General features: G+C 49.8%; 1 protein-coding gene across 2 annotated transcripts in view; it reads right to left on the reverse strand.

The window, feature by feature from the left end:
- Nucleotides 1–20906, reverse strand: part of UBTD1 (ubiquitin domain containing 1) — a 52266-nt gene that overhangs the window by 25094 nt on the left and 6266 nt on the right. The gene's annotated exons all lie outside the window — the stretch shown is intronic.

Raw genomic sequence — 20906 nt, forward strand, 5'->3', positions numbered from 1 at the left:
AAAAGAAATCAAGGTTTTCCAAGAATATGATCTTCAACACACATTTCTATTCATTCATTTATTCATTCAACAAACATCTGAGTACCTGCTATTTGCCAGGTACTGTACAAAACAAAATCCTTGCTCTCATGGAACTTTAATGGGAGAGACAGATGATGCACCGGTCAATATAGATGTGCCAGGTATTTATATGTGTTATGCTCAAAATAAAGCAGAAAAATAAAGTCACGAGAGGGGGCACAATTGTAGAAAGGGTGGCCAGGGAAGGCAGGTGCAAGGAGCAGGTGCAGAGGCCAGAACGGAGCAAGGAATGAGCCACACAGACATCTGGATTCGCTCCCACTATGCTCAGACCACACCCGGGCCGGCAACCCTGCACGGGTTTGCAAGTCTGCACGCCTTCACTGTTGGTCTTCTCTCCTGAAGATTCCCGCCTCTACCTGTTGAAACTGAACGCTTCTGTGCCTGGCTCCAGTGTCACCTCTTCTATGAAGCCCTCCTTATTCCCCAAGCCAGCCCTGCTCCCAGCACTTCACTTCCATCTCCTAGACCACACGACTGCACGCATATGGAGGCCATGTGTGGTCCTTTAGTTCTGTATCTGCAGTGCCTCGCACACAAGAACAAGAGAATCTCTGTGTTGGCACTTACAGACTCTCTGGCCTCCACACTTGCCCTCTCCAGATCACACTGAGTTGCTAAAAGGCAGGAATTGCCTTACTCAGCTTCTGGTTCACCCAGTTTGTGCAGCATTGAGTCTGATGCACAGATGTTTGCCAAGGAGGGAGGCATGTGTACAAGTTATCAAAGAGAGTGGCCACATTACAGGCAGGGAAACATTCTTCATATCGGCACATGCAAAGGAAAATACTCTCCATCTTTTGTGCTAAGACTGGCAGTTGTCTACCCAAGTCCATTCTGCCCTCCTTCTTGGCAAGCGGCAGCCCAGCTGGACCACATTTCCCAGCCTCCCTTGCAGTCAGGGAAGTCCCTGTAATTACATTCTTATTCTTGCCAATGGAATGTGAGCTGTAGGGAAATGAGTCACAGAGGACCTGGGCCTAAGGACAACAGGCTTGCGTCCTCCACCTCCTCTTTTCCCTTCCCCTGGTTGGAAACCAAGCTTCAGCCATGTGGGCAATGATGTCCTGTGATGCAGCAGCGCTTCCAAAGGGAAGGGATCCCAGAATGACCACAAGCAGCAGAGGTGCCCTCTCACCCGGTCTGCTCACATCAGGGAGAATCAGGGCCACTACATGAGACAGAAAAATAAATTTCTCACTCTTCAAGCAATTGTATCATTAGGCCCCTTTCGTACGGCAGAATAGCTTTAACGTGAATAAACGCACTTGCCTTCACAGGGTGAGCCAGGCACCAATGGGACATAAATCTTCATCATCGTCAAATACCTTTCTCAGTGCCTACTGGGGAAGGGTGAGTCCTAACCCCCACACAAGCCTCTAAGATCTAGGAGTGTCAGGAGAGGAGGCAAGGTGAAAGGTGTACAAGTGAGAGCAAACACTCTGTGAGGAACCCATAAGGAGGCACGAACAGGGGTAAAGAGCACTGTGGCGAGAGCAGGGAAAAGGCAGCATCAGAGCCAATGGACGGAACCAGAAAAACAAACCTGGTCCCCAAAGGTTTGAAAGCCTGACTCCCACTGTTAAGAAAGGGTTAAGGGATGCAAAACCAAATGCACACCAACATTTATTCTAGTCCCTAGATGGGTCCCCTCACACTCAACCTGCTGGCTGTCATGGGGCAGAAGGTGCGGAGAACCAGAGAAATGGGGAATAAGTTGGCCCAGGAGATGGTGGACATAATCTCACCAATACCACCTCTCACAGAGGTACCAGGAAGCTGGTCTTCGTCAGCCTTGGGAGCCCGCCGAGATCAACAGCCCTGACATAATTCTGGGTCTGCTACACCCAGCACCACCGCTCCTCATTCCACTTCTGGATGCTCTCAACCTTGGGTGCCCACTGAGTCACGCCCAAACAGAAGGTACAAGGACCGAGGACAGCCACTGCCTTCCCCCAGCCCACAGGTGCCTCAGGCATCTGCCCAACCATCCCAGGTCTACCCAGCTCACCAGGCCCCTACCTGACAGCCCTATCCCACCTTCTACGACCACCATCACATGTTCATGTTCACCCCAGGTGCTGGGCTCGGCGCTAGTAGGAAACACTGAAGACAGAGGCCCTGTGGAGAGGCAGCACAGACCAGGGGAAGGAGCTTGGGCTCTGGAGTCAAGCAGAAGAGGATTCACACTCTGACCCCACCCATTAACTGGCCCTGGGACCCTAAGCAAGCTTGAGTTCTCGCATGTGTAAAACAGAGATAATGGTGCCACCTCACAGGCTCACTGGAAGGAGAAGCTCGCCCTGTTCCTGGCATGTGGAAAGTACTCCACAAATTACTCATTTCCTTCTATTGCCCCCAAACGTCCTCTTGTTGGCATGCCACGATACATCAAATTCCTACCACCGGACCTGTCCTTCAGCATTAAGGCACTGTTGTGAAATGTCGCTGTGAAATAAGATGTCACCTGCAAGAAGTAATTAAATGTTCTGGGCAGGCTGGCAGCCAAGCATCCAGACTGTCTGGTTGAGGCTCAGTGTTAAAGCTCCCAGGTACAGACAGGAGTTGCTCTGAAGTGGCAGGTATGGCTGCAGAGCCCTGAAGGAGAAGACGTTATAAAGAAATATGATGTGTCAAGGATGCTAAACCTTAAGATCGGGAATCTCCAGGTAGACAGAAGAGAAGATGCTAAAGAGCTGGAAGGCAGAATAGCTCAGGGCTGCCTCACAAGAAGAGAAAAAGGAGAAAAGCCAAAAGAAAAAGGAGGCAGGGAGATGAAAGACCTCTGAAGGAGAAAAGGAGGGAGTTACCAGGGTGGCCCCAGCCTCCCGTGGCGGTGGCCCTTCTCCGAGGCACTCAGCCATCACACCCTGGCCCCCCTCCAGATCCCTCCTCCTTGCTGCTATGTCCTGTTCCTGGTACCATGTGGCTCCTACGTGTCCATCCCCACACTCACCCCACCAGCCAGGTATATTCTAAAGAAGGAAGCCAAAAGCTTTAACCTTGCTGTTTGGAAATCTGAATCTTGCACATAAAACATGCCAGAGATCAGGAGGGAGGCAGACTGTGCCTGAGCAGCAAAGGACAAGACTGAGCGTCTCGGGGGCTGTGGTCCTTGCCTGGCCACACGTGTGGGATGACTTGGGCAAGGCCTATGCCTTATCTTTGATCCTCACCACGCTGTAAGACAGGTCACCAATGCTTAACCTGGATTCGTATCCCAGGAGTGGTAACAGGAAAACTTCACCAAAGGGAAGCAGACGTACTCATGCAGAACGAGTGGGTGGGAGACACAAAGAAAGCCTGCCCAGGATCACGCAAGCTCATTGAATACAGACCCCCTCACAAGGCCACGGTGAGAGGCAATAAGGCAGTGCATAGGAACACACTCTGCAGAGGGCCAGGAAGGAGTTCCTCCTCATTAGAGCCATCCAAAATTAGCCTTGTTGAAGGAAAGCCTGGCCGACTGCCTGGCAGGGGTGCTGAGTGGAGCAACTCCACGCTGGGTGTGTAGCTGGACAATATCACCTTTAGGGCCTTTCCAACTCTAATTTCTGGTCAAAATGCTCTGGAGTTGAAAAGGCGATCTCATCCATGTCTTGCAATTCCAATTGGTTGTCCCCTGCTCCTGCAGCCTCCTGTGTAAACCACTGATATCAACTCACTTGATGTGTGGCAGGGGCTCAAGAGCCAACCCATACCCTTCTGCATCCTGGAGCCAGCCACATGGCCACCGGAAGTCAGTGAGGCAAAGTGAAAGGCACAGGACAATCAATGTATGCATGTAAACATCTGTAGCCCTAAAGAGCCCAGAATAGGTGCGTCCACTCCAATCTGCCCTCCCCTGAAGCCCAAACAAGTGCCAGCTTCTATGCCAGGGTCCAGAGACCTGGCCAGGTGGTTGCGTGGCCCATTCCAAAGGGGGTCAGGTGCACATTCCTGCCCAGCTCCTTTTGGAAGAAACCTGAACCCAGCCCTATAGCTTGGGCTTCAGGGAGAACAGGGAGCAGAACACAGAGTCCAGGCTCGGTTGACCCAGGAAGTCTGAGTACTGCTGCTCATGTCAACTCGGTTCAGAAAAAGCCCCTAGCAGGCTAAGGCAGGAGAGCTTCAGCTTTTGTAGAACCAGATCCCATTGAAGTTGAAGATCCTGGGAGGTCCTGCAGTGTTAGCTGGGCAGCCCATTCTAATTTCAGACTGTTCTCCTTTAGGAAGAGAAATCACCCTATGGGGAACAGGAAACTACCTTCCTGCAGCTCCTACCCACGAGTGCCAGCTCTAGTTTCTGAAAGCACATGACAAAATCTCTAGGCAGTGCTGTTGGGTTGGTTAAAATCTCTCAGCAATTACGGGTCTGGGAGTCAGAGAGATCCATTCTAAATCTCAGGTAGACAATCTTGGGGGTCATTTAATCTAAGCCCCAGTTCCCTCCCTTATCAAATATGGATAATAATATTCTCCTTTTTGGATTATTGCGAGGATTAAACGAGATTGCATACGTGAAGCCCCTAGCACAGTGCCTGGCACAAAGGAAGGGCTCAGTAACTGGTAACAGTATCACGACAACAGTTCTTGGAGGATTTAAAGACCACGTTCCTGATCCCCCTGTGCCTTTGTGTTTTCTTGCCAAGCAGTCCCAGTTCCCCAAGACATGATTTCAAGTTCCTCAAACATCCCTTAGTTTTTCTGTCACTAGGTAGCTGTGGCCAGTGGCAGGCCTCGGGCAAAGGGACAGAAACCTGGGTTCGAATTTGGACAGGCTTCCTGGAGAGATGCTGAATCTCCAAATAAATCTCTATATCATACTGGGCACCTGTGACGAGCCAGGCATCACGCTAAGCACTGCAGATGCACCATCAACAACAGGAGCCCTCCCTTCAAGAGCTTAGAGTTTAGTCCACTCCATAAATTAATGGTCCATGTGCATCCACGCACCTAGGACCGAACTCAAATGCCACTTCCTCCCCCAAGGCGAGCAGAGCTCTGCACCCAGCAGCCATCATTCGCGTTTGAGTCCATCATCCCTACCTGTGGAATGAAAGGCTGTGTGTCCCAGGTAAGACAAAGAAAAAGGTTAAAGGTTCATGATATTCCAAATTGGCAAGATTAACACAGAACTTGGCACAGAGTAGGTACTTGTCCTGGGGTGGCTGAATGGAAGCTGGAAGGCCCTGGGCTTTGGTCTCTGTCCTGGCTTCCCCAGAACTCCCTCCTAAGGGTCCTTCTCTCTTCCTAGGACACTGTGGAAGGGACATCTGCTGTGGGAAGAAGGTCGGAGCAGACGTTCACCAACTAACTATGGCCCCATGGAAGCCAGAATCCAAGTGCTTGTTGGACAGCCTCGCAGCTCTGGACAGTCACGGCCTCTCTCTCCCTTCTCCTTGAAAGGGAAAATACCTCCTTACCAGGGGAGAAAAGCTGAGGTGGCAACTTGCTTCTTCCAATGGCTTCTTTCACTTCTTGGAAGGCATCAAGCTGTTTGCTGTCCAAGGGCCTTCACTCATGCAGTTCCTTCTATCTGGCTTGGGTAATCCTCCCCCACACCTCCCCGCCTTGGATTGTACCCAGCACATAAGCACCAGGACCAGGGGCCAGCTCATGTTCAATCATCAGCAATGGGCCCCAGCAGGACTGCCTCTGCCCAAAAGCATCTCCTTCTAATTTATCTAGAGGTGTCTCATGGGCCAGCAAGCAGTCCTGGCCCAAGTGGAGTGTGGTCACATGAGACAAACGTGGCTCCCTCCATCTCAGCCTTCAGGTGTCAGCTTAGGCATCTTCGTCAGGGAAGTGTTTTTGATCGTCCACCCCAAAATAGTTCATTCCCCCTACCCCACAGTTCTCTCCCAACACCCTCTTCGCCCCTTTGTCATATGCATTTTGATTATTTGGGCATAATCTGTTTCCCCACTACTCTGTGGGTTCTATGAGGGCAGGACTATACCTGTTTTGTTCAGTTGCATACCCAGGACCAAGCATGGGGCCAGGCATATACAAACTCAATGCACGCCTGAGCTTTATGAAGGTATATACTTCAGATTAGCTTTGAACTCTCCAGGACCGGGCCTCCACACTAGATATCACCTTCGTTTGGCATACAACAAAGCCATCGGGTAGGCCACCCAGAGCCCCAAGAGGGTTCGGTCCAACCGAGACAAGGCAGGCAGGATGCCCCCATATAGTGCGAGCCATCCTGAGGCACCTCCAGTAAACACTTGGAGGGCCGCAGGACACAGAACGACAAGACAATACAGTCTCCTGTTGGAAAACCGCGTTTCCCAGCCTTTTTAAGCACACACCCTTTGGATAAATACAGACTTCACACACACACACACACACACACACACACACACACACACACACACAAAACTGTGCCATGCCCGACTTGGGAATTACTGTAACATCAGGCAAGATTTCTGCCAAACTCTACCTTTGATAGTTTACATTTTAAAAATGGTTTATTTTCCAAACCTAAGATGTGATTACGATACTGAATATGCTCTTTCAAACTTCCTATATGCCCCAATCCCCAGAGATTTTGATTCAATCTCTCTCCCATCGATGATCACCGCTCACAGACAAGAATAGAACACAGAGGGCCGACTGCAAAGAGCAGAAGTGTTCTAAACAGAATGTGTGGAAGAGGCAACCTCTGGGGCATAGTTCTAGCACGCTCAGAACAGAATGGCAACATGATCTCAGTGGGAAGAGTATCGAATGGAAGTCAAGAGATTAGACTATTATTTCTAGTTCTGAAGTTCCTTTGTCTGGATAATGTCAAATTAAGTTCTTAAGACTAGGAGGATGTAGAAAACAAACTGATGGCTACCGGGGTTAAGGGTGGGGGAGAGAGGGATAAATTAGAAGATTGGGATTGAGATATACACACTACTATATCTAAAATAGATAACTAATAAGAACCTACTGTACAGCACAGGGAACTCTACTCAATACTCTCTAATGGCCTATATGGGAAAAGAATCTAAAAAAGAGTGGATATATGTATAACTGATTCACTTTGCTGTACACCTGAAACTAACACAACACTGTAAATCAATTATACTCCAATAAGAATTAAAAAAAAAAAAGACTAGGAGGCATTTTCCCATCTGTAAAATGGGACACTGGTATGGGGGAGTCCACAGCAAAGAGAAATACTATGAGCCCTGCCACCTGAAGGTCCTTCCATTGTTTGGGGTACGCAGAAACGAGAAACAAAGCACAGCTCTGAGAAGGACACTGTAAGGGTTCCTTATCTGGGCTAGTTACTAGTTTCAACAGGCAACTGGGGGAAAGGTGAACTTGGAAATTTAGGTGGGCTGAGGGGATGCCTGGCCCTGTGGCAACTCTCCTCCTCCAGTGGAAGGCAGATAGGTCGCCAACGTTAGGAGATGGGCATGGGAGTCAGACCCACACGAGTTCTACTCTCATTCTGCCGCTTACTCGCAGGTAATGTCAGACAACTTACATAACCTCTGAAGCCTCAGTTTCCCTCAGCTGTGAGAGGATGACTATGCAACTTATGTCTCTAGGTTATTATGAAGATTAAATGTAATAAGGCATGTAAAATATTTAGCACAGCATCTGGAAAATGATAAGTGAAAATGCAGAGCATAAGCATTAGCTTTATTATTTTTATTACTATTACTGTTTCCCAGTAGGATTGCAGGCAGCTGGAAGGGGAGCCCAGAGGCACCGGGCAACCCTCTCATTCTCATTTTCTATTTATTGTCATAAACGACATGACCTCTGTGGTCAAGGACAAGAACAGCTGGGTAGGCCAGCAAAATGCACAGCTGCTGCGATTTAGGAAAAGTAATACTCCAAGGGGCCCGAGTTTGGAAAGGAGCTGGCAGGAGGATACAAAGTCTCACTTGGGCTGGGAGGAGCAGAGACTCTGTAGGAGTGAAACAGACAGAAACAGCCAAAGGGGCTGGAGGGGGAAAAAGAGAAAGCACCAGGGAAAGACCCAAACCAAAGACAGGAGGGCACAGGAAGTCGGCCTTCCCAGAGACAGGAAGCTGCAGGTGAGCCAGGAGGAAGCCAGGAAGCACAGGACGTGGGCAGCAGGGGAAAGCCGGGCCACATCCTGAGGGAGGGGTGGCTGGGGAAAACGAAGCAGGCTATCAGGCTGCCGGATGCTACTAAATGGAGCAAGGTGGCGACAGAACGGGAAGCAGGGCCACACGCTCTCCCCTCATTGACCTTGGGTCCCCTCCTCAAGCCTCTGTTGCCCCAACTCTGCAGGCCCCAGGATTTCACCAGTACTCCTGTCACTGCCACCATCTATTGTCCCCACCTGGGTCCTCCTCCCTAGGCTGGTGGCAAAACAGGATGCAGGTTTCATCATTTCCCCTTTTCCTAGGAACTTTCAAACAAGTGCTCCGTGGTTTTCTCTTTGGGGAACAGGCCAAGGAGGCCCACGCAGGGGAGAAATCACCTTCCAGCTCCACTCTGAAATGTACATGGTTCAGCCTGCCCACATCCCACCCTTCCCCAACTGCCTCTTCTCCTTCTCCCAGAGGGAGAGCTCAGCCTCAGTCGGCCCACTGGACTCCACACACACACAGCACCCATCAGGAGAATGCTTGAAGTTGGTGAGGGGTGACTAATCTTAGACCTAATCGGCCATCCAGGTACCCCCAGGCTCAAATTCCAGAAGGGTGCTGATCTCAACATGACCCCAGGTAACATGGAGTTGGCAGCGACATCATCCGGGAGTCGGGGGTGGCTACGGGAAGGAAGGCTCCCTGACCCTGCAGAGGGGGTCACCGTGCAGGCCGTCACACCAACAGCCACAGTATCAAGGCTGCCCGCATCTGTACAAAGCATCGCCATGTGTGTGACCTCTGACCTTCCTCACATCGCTAGGAGGAAGCCTGGGCAGATATTGTTCCCATTTTGAAGATGAGGAAGCTGAGCGCCTTGGGCAGGATCACAGTTCCTGAGAAGCAGAGCTGGTGGGCCCAGGACCCATTCTCCAGAAGTCTTCCTTTAGCCTGGGACTTCCCTTTCTCTGTTAACTCTGCTCAGCTCTCCCAACATAAAACAACAAGCACTCCAGCAGCCCTGCTGCTCTGTAAGGCTAACGATCTCTCTCCTTAGAGGAGCCTCCCTTCCCCAAGTTCCCAGTGTCGCTAGGCCCTCCCCAATGTTCCCACCCCTCCCCCCACGCCGCTGGCCCTCCTTCTGCTTCCGACAACCTGTCACCCAATCTTGTGGATTCTTTCTTCAAAGGGACTTCCACTCCCAACATATCAGGGCAGACCTTTCCCCTCCTCCCCCTAGTTGGCCTGGCTGTCTTCAGCCATGCTCCATCCCTTCCCCAGCCATCCTTCTCAGCCTCGGAGTCCAGGGTACCCTTTCAAGTCCCCGGCAGCGTGCCCTGGCCACACGTTCCCAGTGGCTCCCCATCCCCTCCACACCCCTGGCCCACAGCTCAGCTCTCAAGGTGCCTTTCAGGCCTTGCCTCTTACTGTCCCCTCCCCGAAGCATGCACTGGCCCCCCGGCCCCTCCCTGCACCCTTGCTTCAGTTCAGACTGGTCCCCCTTCCTGAGCCCCCTCCTCTCTTCCATCTTCCAGGCTCCCCTCTCCTCTGTCCATAAGCATTCCCCCTGACTGCAGGAGGTATGAGGAGACCATTTCTTAACACCTGCCCTGCCCAGAGTCCTGAAAGGGGCAGCCCAGCATCCTGCAGGATCAGGCGCCCACCTGCTGCCTGTACCTGGGTGGTCCCTGGCCACAGAGTAGCCAATCTACTCGCTGCCAGAACTTGGCACTGGTGTGCTCAGTCACGGAACAAGCCGATGAGTAAGAAGAGAAGGCTGGGTCTACGGAGGGGGAAGCCAGGAGCAGATGCTCAGACACAAGCGGAGAGGCCAACAGCCCCCAAAAGACAGAGCCGCCTCCATTCCTGACTGCTCTTCAGGCCCAGCTCCCATGAGGCCGGCTGCCTCGCTGTAATCCTGCCAACAAACCCTTTCCCCCTGAGCTAACGCGGAGGGGCCCCTGCTCTGTGGGGAACACTGCCAACACCAGCCCGGGGAGCCCTGCCGCCTCCGTCTGACAGCCCCAACTGGAAGAGCCGTGTACTCGGCAACAAGCAGGCTCTGCCAAGGGTCACCTCTCTTCCTGCCTCCCTGGGAGCCTAGCAAGTGCTCCTCTTACACCTGCTCCTGCCCTGGGACTGGAGCTCCTCACCGAGGGCTGGAGGAGCTCACAGCTTTGGAGCTGTCTGTGCGGCTCACGAGTGCCCCTCTTCTGGAGCTGCCCCGCATCCGCACGGGGTCAGAAGTGGCCCCCACGAGACAGGTTTTACTGCATGTGACCCCACCCCCTGGCTGGAGCTGAGTGGACCAAGCTGGGCCAATTGGACCCACTGCTCTGGTAATCTGGACTTTGGGCTGGGAGAGCTAAGCCCCCCTGAGTGTGGCTGGAGCTGCAGCAGGAACACTGGGGCCGTGTGGCCTGAAGGAGGAGGAAGCCCAGCTGCAGAGACAGGAGGAAGCCCAAGGAGAAGCCGAGTTGAGGGGAAGAGGGAGAATCTGACAAGGTTTTTCCAATCCCTGCTTAAGGCCAGGCAGCAATCTTGCCGTGGGGTCCTGCGCACCCCCTGAAACCCTGTAATTAATCACTTTTTGTGCTTAAGCTAGATTCAGCTGGTTTCTGTTAACTCGAAATCAAGGGGTCCTAACAAAGCTGGGATCTCCCTTATGCTTCTCCAGGAATACAAAGCAGGTGCCTGACAAACAAACTTGCTGAATGAAGAAAACTGGCCCCAGATCCTGGCTTTCTGATTCCTGCCAAAGGTACCACCATGCTCTACAAATACTCCACGTATCAAGTATGTAACTCAGCCCCAGGCAACTTAAGTTAAATGCACGTTCCTTGCCTGAAGTGCATTATATCCTCATTTTCATCTCATCTTTGGGACAAACCAGCACTCAAAGGAAAGGCAAACGGGAGCAGGCTGGAGAAAAATAGCCCATGGCAGTGCGGGCCAGCACGTCCAACTGGATCTGCAAACTGTGCTCCCCTGGGCTGCCCCACTACAGAAACCTCTGCCCCGAGATTTCTGTCCCTGTACCATTCTCCCCTCCCCCAAGATGACCATCAAAGTCTCCAAGAGGTCACAAAGTTTCCACCCCTATTGATGGGTCATTTATGCCAGAGGCCATTGCAAGGCCAGACCATGAATCCTAAGTCTAGAAGAAGAAACCTCAGAGGGTTGTCTCACCTAGTGGTTTTCAAATTGTGCACTCTGCGGGACCCTGAGACTTCAATGGAACCTCTTGGGTCTCCAGTGTCCCCAGCCTCAACCAGGGGCACGCCCATTTGGTTGTATATATCAGGCTACCTTGTAAGCTTGCATCTGAAAGGGTTCCAGTGGCTTAAACCAATAGTACAAAATTCCTGGGCTTCCCTGGTGGCGCAGGGGTTGACAGTCCGCCTGCTGATGCAGGGGACACGGGATCCTGCCCCGGTCCGGGAAGATCCCACATGCCACGGAGCGGCTGGGCCCGTGAGCCATGGCCACTGAGCCTGAGCGTCCAGAGCCTGTGCTCCGCAATGGGAGAGGCCACAACAGTGAGAGGCCCGCGTACTGCAAACAAACAAACAAACAAACAAAAATACCTGTTCCAGACCAATTTCTTTATCATTCAGATGAGGAGCCAGAGATTCATAGGCATAAGGCCACACAGGTGCCAAGTGGCTGAGCTGGAAGAGAACTCTGGGCTCTGAACTCTCCCTACTGCCCCTTTCCCTAGGCAGCTCCTTTAAAGGCTCTCTTGGAACTGGGAGGGGTCAGAACCCCGGTCCTGTGTGGGTGAGCACTGGCTGGGGAACACAGAGAAAGCGCTGAAGATACAACGCAGAGCCCATCTGACGGGCGCTGAGTCCCAGGTGACCCTGTCTGCATCAGCTGAAGGGCAATGCTAAACGGTCAGAACAATATGAAGATGTCCTGATGCTAGTCCTCCGCTATATATAGTTTCTCCCCTGAAATGACCTCAGGTAGCAGCACAGCTTTGTGGTGTGGCAAAAATTGGCTGTGTGGCCCCAACTCCAGGGGAGGAGAACTCTGCTCGAGAAACTGGATGGTAAGTAAGAAAGAGAGGAGTCTGTGGGATGGGGGTGTGTCGGGGGGAGCGAGCTTTTGAGACGACTCAGGACAAATTCTTTCCCTTGACCCCCTGGGAAGCAGCAGTGAGGAGTAAACCTGAGACTCTTCTGCAGTGGGCGACGAAATCTGAGTCCCAGCTCTGGGTGGAGGAGGCCCTGCTTCCTCACAGGCTCCGATCCCATCTGCTCACAGATGTTGGGTGCCTCTTTCTGAAGCACTTCATTCATTGCACTCCATGTGTAAGGAACCAGCAGAGGCTTGCTCTGACCTACGCTCCCCATTTGCTATTCGAGACCTTCCCTTAACCTTGGTGTACACCACCAATTTGATTCTACTGCCTAAAAAATAAAAAAGAAAGAAAGGCTAGAAGAACAAACGCCAAACGGGAATGGAGACTCTGAGTGGTGGGAAGATGAAGGAGGTTTTCTTCTTTGGGCTTTCTGGTATTGCTCACATTTTTTACATAAACACAGACTGCTTTTACAATAAAGAAAATCGTATTACTTGCTTCTCTCCAACCTGCACCCCTTACTCAAATCACTAACCCTGCTGTAAACTCTCCTCACTTACCCTTAATATCTGCCCTATCCAACCTCGACTCTTTCTCAAGTGTCTACACGTTGCCTTTGTCTCTACCTGTCTACACCGCATGATTCAGCACTTGTCTACACATTATCTTGCCTGAAATTGTATCACACCTCTATTTGTCTTTGCTCCTTCCCCCAGATAGACTGTAAGCCATCATGGATGATGAGACATACATGTATAATATGCATACACAGGAATGAGGCAGGATGTACAGAAAAGACACAGGAAATGGAGTCAATTCCCTGGGTCAGGTACCAGCTCCCCTTCTGACTGCACAGGACAGACCACAGACCAGGGGCTTGACATTTCTGAACCAGTTCTTCCAGCCGAATTCCTTATTAATGCCAATTCTCTTCTAAAAGGTAAGGGTGGATTCTGAGCAGCCCCACAGCTTTTGGATCACTTCACCTCTAAAAACTGAGGCCCCAGGCCCAGCCTACAAAAGGGGTCCCCATCAATCCATATCCAAACCAGCATCGGGTGGTGAGCCAGACACATGCAGAACAGGGCCCACAGGCTGAAGTCTCTCCTTGGATATTTCCCCTGGGCCTAGGCCCCTGGCATAGATGAATGCCCAAGGAGTGGTGCTGTCAACAGTAGCAGACTGAGAATCTCTGTCCGGGGCTGCGGAAAAACGTGCTTAATGCCAAAAATGGACCAGACATCCAGGCCCTGGATCTTCCATGGGACATACATCAAAGCAGGGCAACGCTAAGCTCAGCTTCAGATAGGCGGGGTCAGCTACAGATTAAAGGGTCCAATGTAGCTTTCCTTCTGCCTATGGACTCCAAAGACTAGCCCACTCTGCTCCTCAGGGAGCGCAACCAAATAACAGCACATACAGCATGTTTCAAAAAATAATTTGGGGTCTTATAAAAAGCCATAATAGCAGCGAGTTTCCAGTCAAATAAGGCTTCCCTTGTCCTCACCAGCCAGCCCTGCACTGGGCCACAAACAGGAATATCACACTGGGCCAGACCCAGATGAGCTCGGGGTTCTATGAACCTGATGTGAGAGCCCAGAGGGAAGAAGGGCAAATAGCAAACGGAGAAGTAAACCTGGGGCATAAACACAGCCGTACAGAGCACTGCCAGCTCGCCGGGGACTGTCCCCTCAGCTCACCCTGCAACCTTGGAGCTGTGTGTCATGAATCTGCACACCTGGGTGTGCCCACATGGAAATGGAATAAATAAAAACAGATCACAGAAGCTCAGTATTATTCAGCCCACCACACCGTGAGCTCCTTGAGGAAAGGAACTGACTCTTCACGCTGCGCCCTGTGCTAACACCACGGCCGGGACAAGGCAGTTACGGTGAATATTTAGGGGCAGTTTCCCATAGCGGTTAAGATACAGGCCCCTGGGGTACAACTACTAGGATTCAAACACCAGTTCCCCCACTTTCGTGGACTAGGGTCTTAACCTCCCTGAGCCTCAGCTTCCTCATCTGTAAAGTGGAGGTAATTATGCCTACCTCCTGGGGCTGACGTGAACACTGAAGGCAGTGATGTCAAACATGTAGTAGGGTGCCTAATGCACGTGGTAATCACCACATAAACGGGACTGCTTCAGGGGTGATGATTCCTGGAGCTGCTGTGAGGGTTCGTGAAAGGAAATGCTCCGGCCACGTGACAGTCTATTTTGGCGAAACAGAGCACACTGCATAAGTGAAAAAAATCAATGCCATGTGTGATATCCCATGTTACAGAGGACAGTGTGGTCTGTTTAGCAGACACTGCAGTAGGGGTAGGTGGGGAGAGGTGGAAGGGGGGACAAACCCATGAAGGCTGTCGCAAAGTGCACTTCCTAACATACTCGGGATACATAGTGCAAGAACTGGCAGAAGCAGACTATTTGATAGTCATGGGTGGCAATGACGTCAGTAAACCAGCTATACCTGTTTAGGGCCCGGTGAGCCCTCAGTTGAAACTGACAGTGAGGCAGGTGTTTCATGGAAGGAATGCAGGGCTGAAAATGGAAAACAGTAACCTGGGATCTGAAATCTTCTATTTCTCACCATGTGACCCTGGGCGCAATAGTTAGTATACACGGAGCCTCTCCCCTAATATGAGGACAACATCACTTGCAGTGAATTAACAGGAGGATTAGAGGAGATGTGTATGAAGTACCTACCGCAGGGCCTGCCACACAGTTAGTACTCAATAAACAGCAGTATATGATAACTATAAAACAATTGTTTTTGAATCCAGTTGCAGGGAGCTGTGTATCAAGTGTGGACAAGTGGCCCTGCTGTGATGTTTATCACTGCTTTCTTGGAAGTTCATGGAGGAGGTGCCAGGCTCCAGGAAGGAAGCCCCAGCAGACCCAGACATGTTCTGCCAAGCTGAGGATGAGCACACTGAGGGCACTCCCGAGCCCTGAACCTACCAGGCAAGAAGTGTTTGCATCTGTTCCAAGAGAGCCCAGAAAAGTAGCTACTAGTTGTTGCTGGAATCGGCAAGAATATGCGGGACATTGCAAGAGATCTGTAACTAACAAGAGTTGAAGTTCTCAAGTTTTTGTGAATGATTCACATTTTTAAAAAAATGAAGCTAGGGGCTTCCTTGGTGGCGCAGTGGTTGAGAGTCCGCCTGCCGATGCAGGGGATACGGGTTCATGCCCCGGTCCGGGAGGATCCCACATGCCGCAGAGCGGTTGGGCCCATGAGCCATGGCCGCTGAGCCTGCACGTCTGGAGCCTGTGCTCCGCAACGGGAGAGGCCACAACAGTGAGAGGCCCGGGTACCGCAAAAAAAAAAAAATGAAGCTAAATTCAAGGCTGTCTCTGCAATAATATCACTCTTGTGCAACCTGCTTCCCGTTTGTTTTCCTGAATGAGTGGAGTTACAAGAATGGTAAATAGCCAGGGTACAGAGCAGAAGCTAGGTCTTGTATATGAACTTCATTGGCCATATATCTCAACTTGGGGGGAAGAAGAAGGCTGGGGACAGCTGGCTTAAATACAGTGCCAAGCATGCTGATAATAATGAAAAAAAATAACCTACTATTTACTGAATATTTTAATATGCCCCAGGCACCAGTCTAAGCATTTACGTGCTTTAACTCATTTCATCCTCAAGACAACCCTATGAGTAGATACTGTTATCTCCATTTTACAGGTGAGGAAGGTGAGGCCCCCAAATCCAAAACAACTTGCCCAGATTACACAGCTAACGAGCTGGAGGAGCTAGGATAAAAAAATGCAAATGGATACTAAGTGAATAAAATATTTGTCATAATTGTCATAATTACCTGTTACCAAAAGAAAAACTCTTACCTTATAAACATCCTCTTTGAAAGACCTCAGATTTTGCAAATCAAGAGAAATTCAGGGTCAGCCCTTGCTATACACTCTGAGTGCAGGGGAAGGGCCAGAGGGTGGCCAGAGTCGGACTTCCCAGGTCAAGGCAAGGGAGGCTACACTCTGCTCTTCCCAATACTCTGAGCTGAACAAGAGTCAGTAGAATACAAGTCCCCAAAGAAACAATGAACTTAGCCTAGGTTATTGTCATTAATGGCCTACTGCCATCATTTGCTAAGCATCTCCCTGTGTGAGCATTGCACTGATCACTTCACACAAATCATCACATTTAATCCCTGAATACCTGAAGTGGTCTACTCTTGTCCCTATTTCACAGATGCAGAAACTGAGGCTCTGACCTGAGGCTTTCTCACCACAATGAGAAAGCAGAGGGGCCATTGCCTCCCATGGCTTCTGCCTAACTTACTTGTCAACAACCTTGGGCAGCTCTTAACATCCTAAGTCTCAGTATCCTCATCGGTAAAACAGGAAAAATGATTCCTGTCCTGATCACCTAACAGGATGGTTGTGGGGATCAAATGACACATAATATTTGAGAAAGCACTTTGAAAATGGCAAAATGAACATAGCAAGGGATCATTAGTCTTATTAATTACAAAGAATGACACCTGATCTTGCAAGCACTTTGCTAATGTAACTCTGTTGCCTCTTTTCCCTTGGGAATTTGGGGGTAATTCAAAGTCTGCAGAGCCAAGGCACTCTTTTCTTCAAGTCCCTGGCATCTGGGCATTGGGAAGTGGAGGTTCCTTCTGGGAGAAGAGGGAGAAAACAATGCTGTTTGCATTCTGCTGGTGTTCCTCTTGAGGAACAATCTGGCTGAGATTCTACTGCTTACACCACACTCAGCCCTCAAACATGCAATGCACATTTACTGAGCACCTACTATGTGCCAAAGTGCCAAGTACGAGATGCATAATGATGGACTCATGGAACCCCGAGATATAGCCTGGGGGTGAGGAAATGAGAGGAGGAGGAGACAGCAATGGGAAGGGAGCGGAGTGACTCCAGTCCTTGCAGCTTTGCAGACTTCACAGCCACCTCCCGATTCTTCTCATGGGGATGGGGGGAGGCAGCACAATGGAATGAGCTCAGAGCACTGAAATTTGAGTCAAAGTATTAAAGTGAGTCCCAGCTCTGCCTCTGCTCAGCCTGTGACCACCAGAAATCAGTTTACTTTCCCCTATGTAAATTGGGTAGGAATGTTCTCATAAGGCAAAATGAGGAGAATCAAAAGAGATGATTGAACAAGGTGAGCAGGGTGCCTTAAGGTACTCAATAACAAACTCTTGTTTAGACAAAACAAAAAAACCCTGTGCTCTCTTCCTCCCATTCCTGGGAAGGTAAACTATACAGGGGCCAAAAGCTCAGGCTCTGAGATCAGGCCCTGCTGTTTACAAGCTGCATGGCCTTAGAGAGGAGACATTACCTTTCTAAGGCTCCATTTCTTCCGCTGTGAAAAGGTGATAATAGTATCCACCCATAGGATGGATGTGAAGATTAATCAAGATACTGCACAGGAGGCTCCTGGCACATGGTACACACCCAGCAAAGGTGAGCTGTTGCTAATTTCATCTCTACAAGCCCTTAAAAAGAACAAAATTCCAAGTCCACAGGCTCGCCTCTAAGATCCAGGCTGCCTGGTAACTGGCTGGCTGCCTAGGTTTGGGCTCTGGTGGCAGCCTCCCAGAGGAGACAGGTACAAATGAGGAGCTGTTCCCATCCCCCTACTCCCCCCACCCCATACCCTGCGCCAGCCCTTTTCCTGACAGGTTCCCCTTTCCGAGGGCAATAAGGGACACAAGTTGAGGGCCTGGGGCTGGTCAGAGGTGTGAGGGTACACTAAGCTTGGTCCCTTCCCTGTGGGCTCAGAAAGCAGGGAGATCTTGTCCCCAACAGCTTAGAGAGAAGCACATGGCCTGGAGCAGCGGACAAGCTCACCAGGAGGCCATGTCATTATAATACTCCCTGCCTTTTACCCATCCCAAGTGCTCCCACCTGAACCATAGTCCTGCATCTCTTGTGCAAAAGGGAGCACTCAATATGAGTAAGACAGCAGTAACGTTCTTTGGGAGCCACATGAATTGTAACAACAAAGAACTGCTTTGCTTAACTGGAAGCCACTGTCCATCCATCCCAGCCATCGACCACATTATTAGAAACCCAGAAGCAAGCCAGATTCTGACTGACCAGAAAAGATGTCACAGAATCTACGTGCCCAAACTCCTGTACTTCCCTCTCTGGAGGGCCCCTCGGGCTTCACTTTGAGCCCATCTACTCTCTCTCTAGGTACGAGTCTAACAATCTCAGCCATATGTTCCCCCAGGAAACTGGAGGGGCTGCTATTTGAGCCTGGTAGTCAGGATCTCAAGAAGTGACCACTATGATGAGATGCCTCTACACACCCATTGGGATGGCTATTATCAAAAAGACAGAAAATAACAAGCATTGGTTAGGATGTGGAGAAATCGGAACCCTTGTGCATTGCTGGTGGGAATGTAAAATGGTGCAGCCACTGAGGAAAACAGTATGGCAGCTCCTCAAAAAATTAAACACAGAATTAACATATCATCCAGCAATCCCACTTCTAGACATATACATAAAAGAACTGAAAGCAGGGATTCAAACAGATATTTGTACACCCATGTTCATAGGAGCATTATTCACAATAACCAAAAGGTGGAAGCAACCCAAGTGTCCATCAACAGACGAAAGGATAAGCAAAATGTGGTATAGACATACAATAGAATTCACCCCTAAAAAGCAAGGCAAGTGACACATGTACAACGCAGATGAACCTTGAAGATATTATGCTAAGTGAAATAAACCTGGCACAAAAGGACTAATATTGCCTGATTCCACTTCTATGTGGTACCCAGAGTAGTCAAATTCATAGAGACAGAAAGTAGAACGGTGGTTGCCAGGGGCTGGGGAAGGGGAGAATGGGGAGTCTGTGTCTAATAGGTACAGATTTTTAGCTGGGAAGATGAAAAAGTTGTGAAGATGGATGGTGGTGATGGCTGCACAACAATGTGAATATACTTAATGCTACAGAACTGTACACTTAAAAGTTGCTATGGGGCTTCCCTGGTGGCACAGTGGTTGAGAGTCCGCCTGCCGATGCAGGGGACACGGGTTCGTGCCCTGGTCCGGGAAGATCCCACATGCCGCGGAGCGGCTGGGCCTGTGAGCTATGGCCGCTGAGCCTATGTGTCCGGAGGCTGTGCTCCACAACGGGAGAGGCTGCAACAGTGAGAGGCCCGCGTACCGCCAAAAAAAAAAAAGAAAAAAGAAAAAAGTTGTTAAGATGGTATATTTTATCTTGTGTATATTTAACCACAAGTTTTTTAATGAGAAAAAAAAAAAGTGACACTGACTACCAGGGAGAAGACAGAGCAACAATTATAGGTGGAAACGTGAACCCCAAAAGCACAGCAGCTGGGAACCATTTAGTTTGGGACCCAATGTCCTACATTCTGAAAAGCCTGGGGGCCTCACACTGTCGTGAGTACAGTAACTGATCAGGCAGGACTGCTATTTTCATTCAGAGCCCAGAACAGGGTTCAAGAGCCTACCCACACCAATACTGCTTGGGACCTCGAGGCAGGCCACTGTGTAATGGGCTCTTCCTCAGCAATTTACCTTCCACCTGCCACAAGTTCACCCTCACCTTCTTTCAGAGATAAAGGCTTTTGAGAGAAAGAGGCTTTTGTGGTCCCCATCTCCACCAAGCAGGGCTTTGTACATACAGGTCCAAACTCAACACCCCCAAGTTGCAAAGAGGAGGTTATTCATGCTCAGTATACTTTGCTGGGAAGCATATCATCCGTTTCAGAAAGATTCCCATCCAAAAATAGTTTTTAAACATTTCTTTTATAGTTTTGCTCTTTAAAAAAGAGTAAGCTTCAATGATCTGGGGAAAATCACTGGCTATGGTTTTTGTGTGTAAAAATCCTCTACCTTTGAATAATGGGAACTTCATAAGTTCACAAAGTCTCCTTTCATCCAGGATCGCACTTGATTCTTACAATCTCTCTGGGAGGTGAGCAGGGCAGCAGTCATCCCATTGTACAAATGGGGAAACTGAGGCTCAAAGAGATCAAGAGGCCTGTCTAAAGTTGCACACACAACTAGGAAGGAGCAGAGAACCAAGGCCTTATTTCCCATCAATGGCAGATCACACTCTGGATTGGGACCTCATATCTGAGCAGACCATTAAGCCATGAAAGTGATTTTAAAAACAATGTTAGTTTATTTTATCCCCACAACATCTCTCTGAAGTAAACTGGAAATATCATCTCTTTTTTTTTTAAGAGATGATTAACTGAGCAAACAAATGACTTGCCCAAGATCACCATTCAAGAAAGTGGCAAAGAGACCACACCCCCTCCCTTTTGAATATGCTCAACCTTGACCACAATTTCTTGACCTTAGCATACTCAAAACTTAAAGGAGCTTATGCAGTTTTTATATAGTTTGCACCATATTTCTGTGAACTTGGCAGGGAGTAGACATACCTTTATTCTCTTTTTAATAGCTGGAAAAGAAAAAGAGGTTAAAGAAATCTTTAAGTTCCTTTTCAGCTCTAAAATTCTATGATTCTAAAAATTCCCCAGCAAGTCAATTCAATGGGTAGAGAGGCCTGGAGTCCACGTCACCCGCCTTCCTGCCTCACACTCTATCAGACCACCCCACACCCACCTCTTGAGTTAATGACCACAAATACCATGTGTGCCTGGGAGAAGGGTCCACTCTTACATAGTTGCACACGTAAAATAACAAGAAAGTGCTAACTGCT

This window comes from Globicephala melas, chromosome 16 (assembly GCF_963455315.2).
Source record: "Globicephala melas chromosome 16, mGloMel1.2, whole genome shotgun sequence".
Taxonomy (NCBI): Eukaryota; Metazoa; Chordata; class Mammalia; order Artiodactyla; family Delphinidae; genus Globicephala; species Globicephala melas.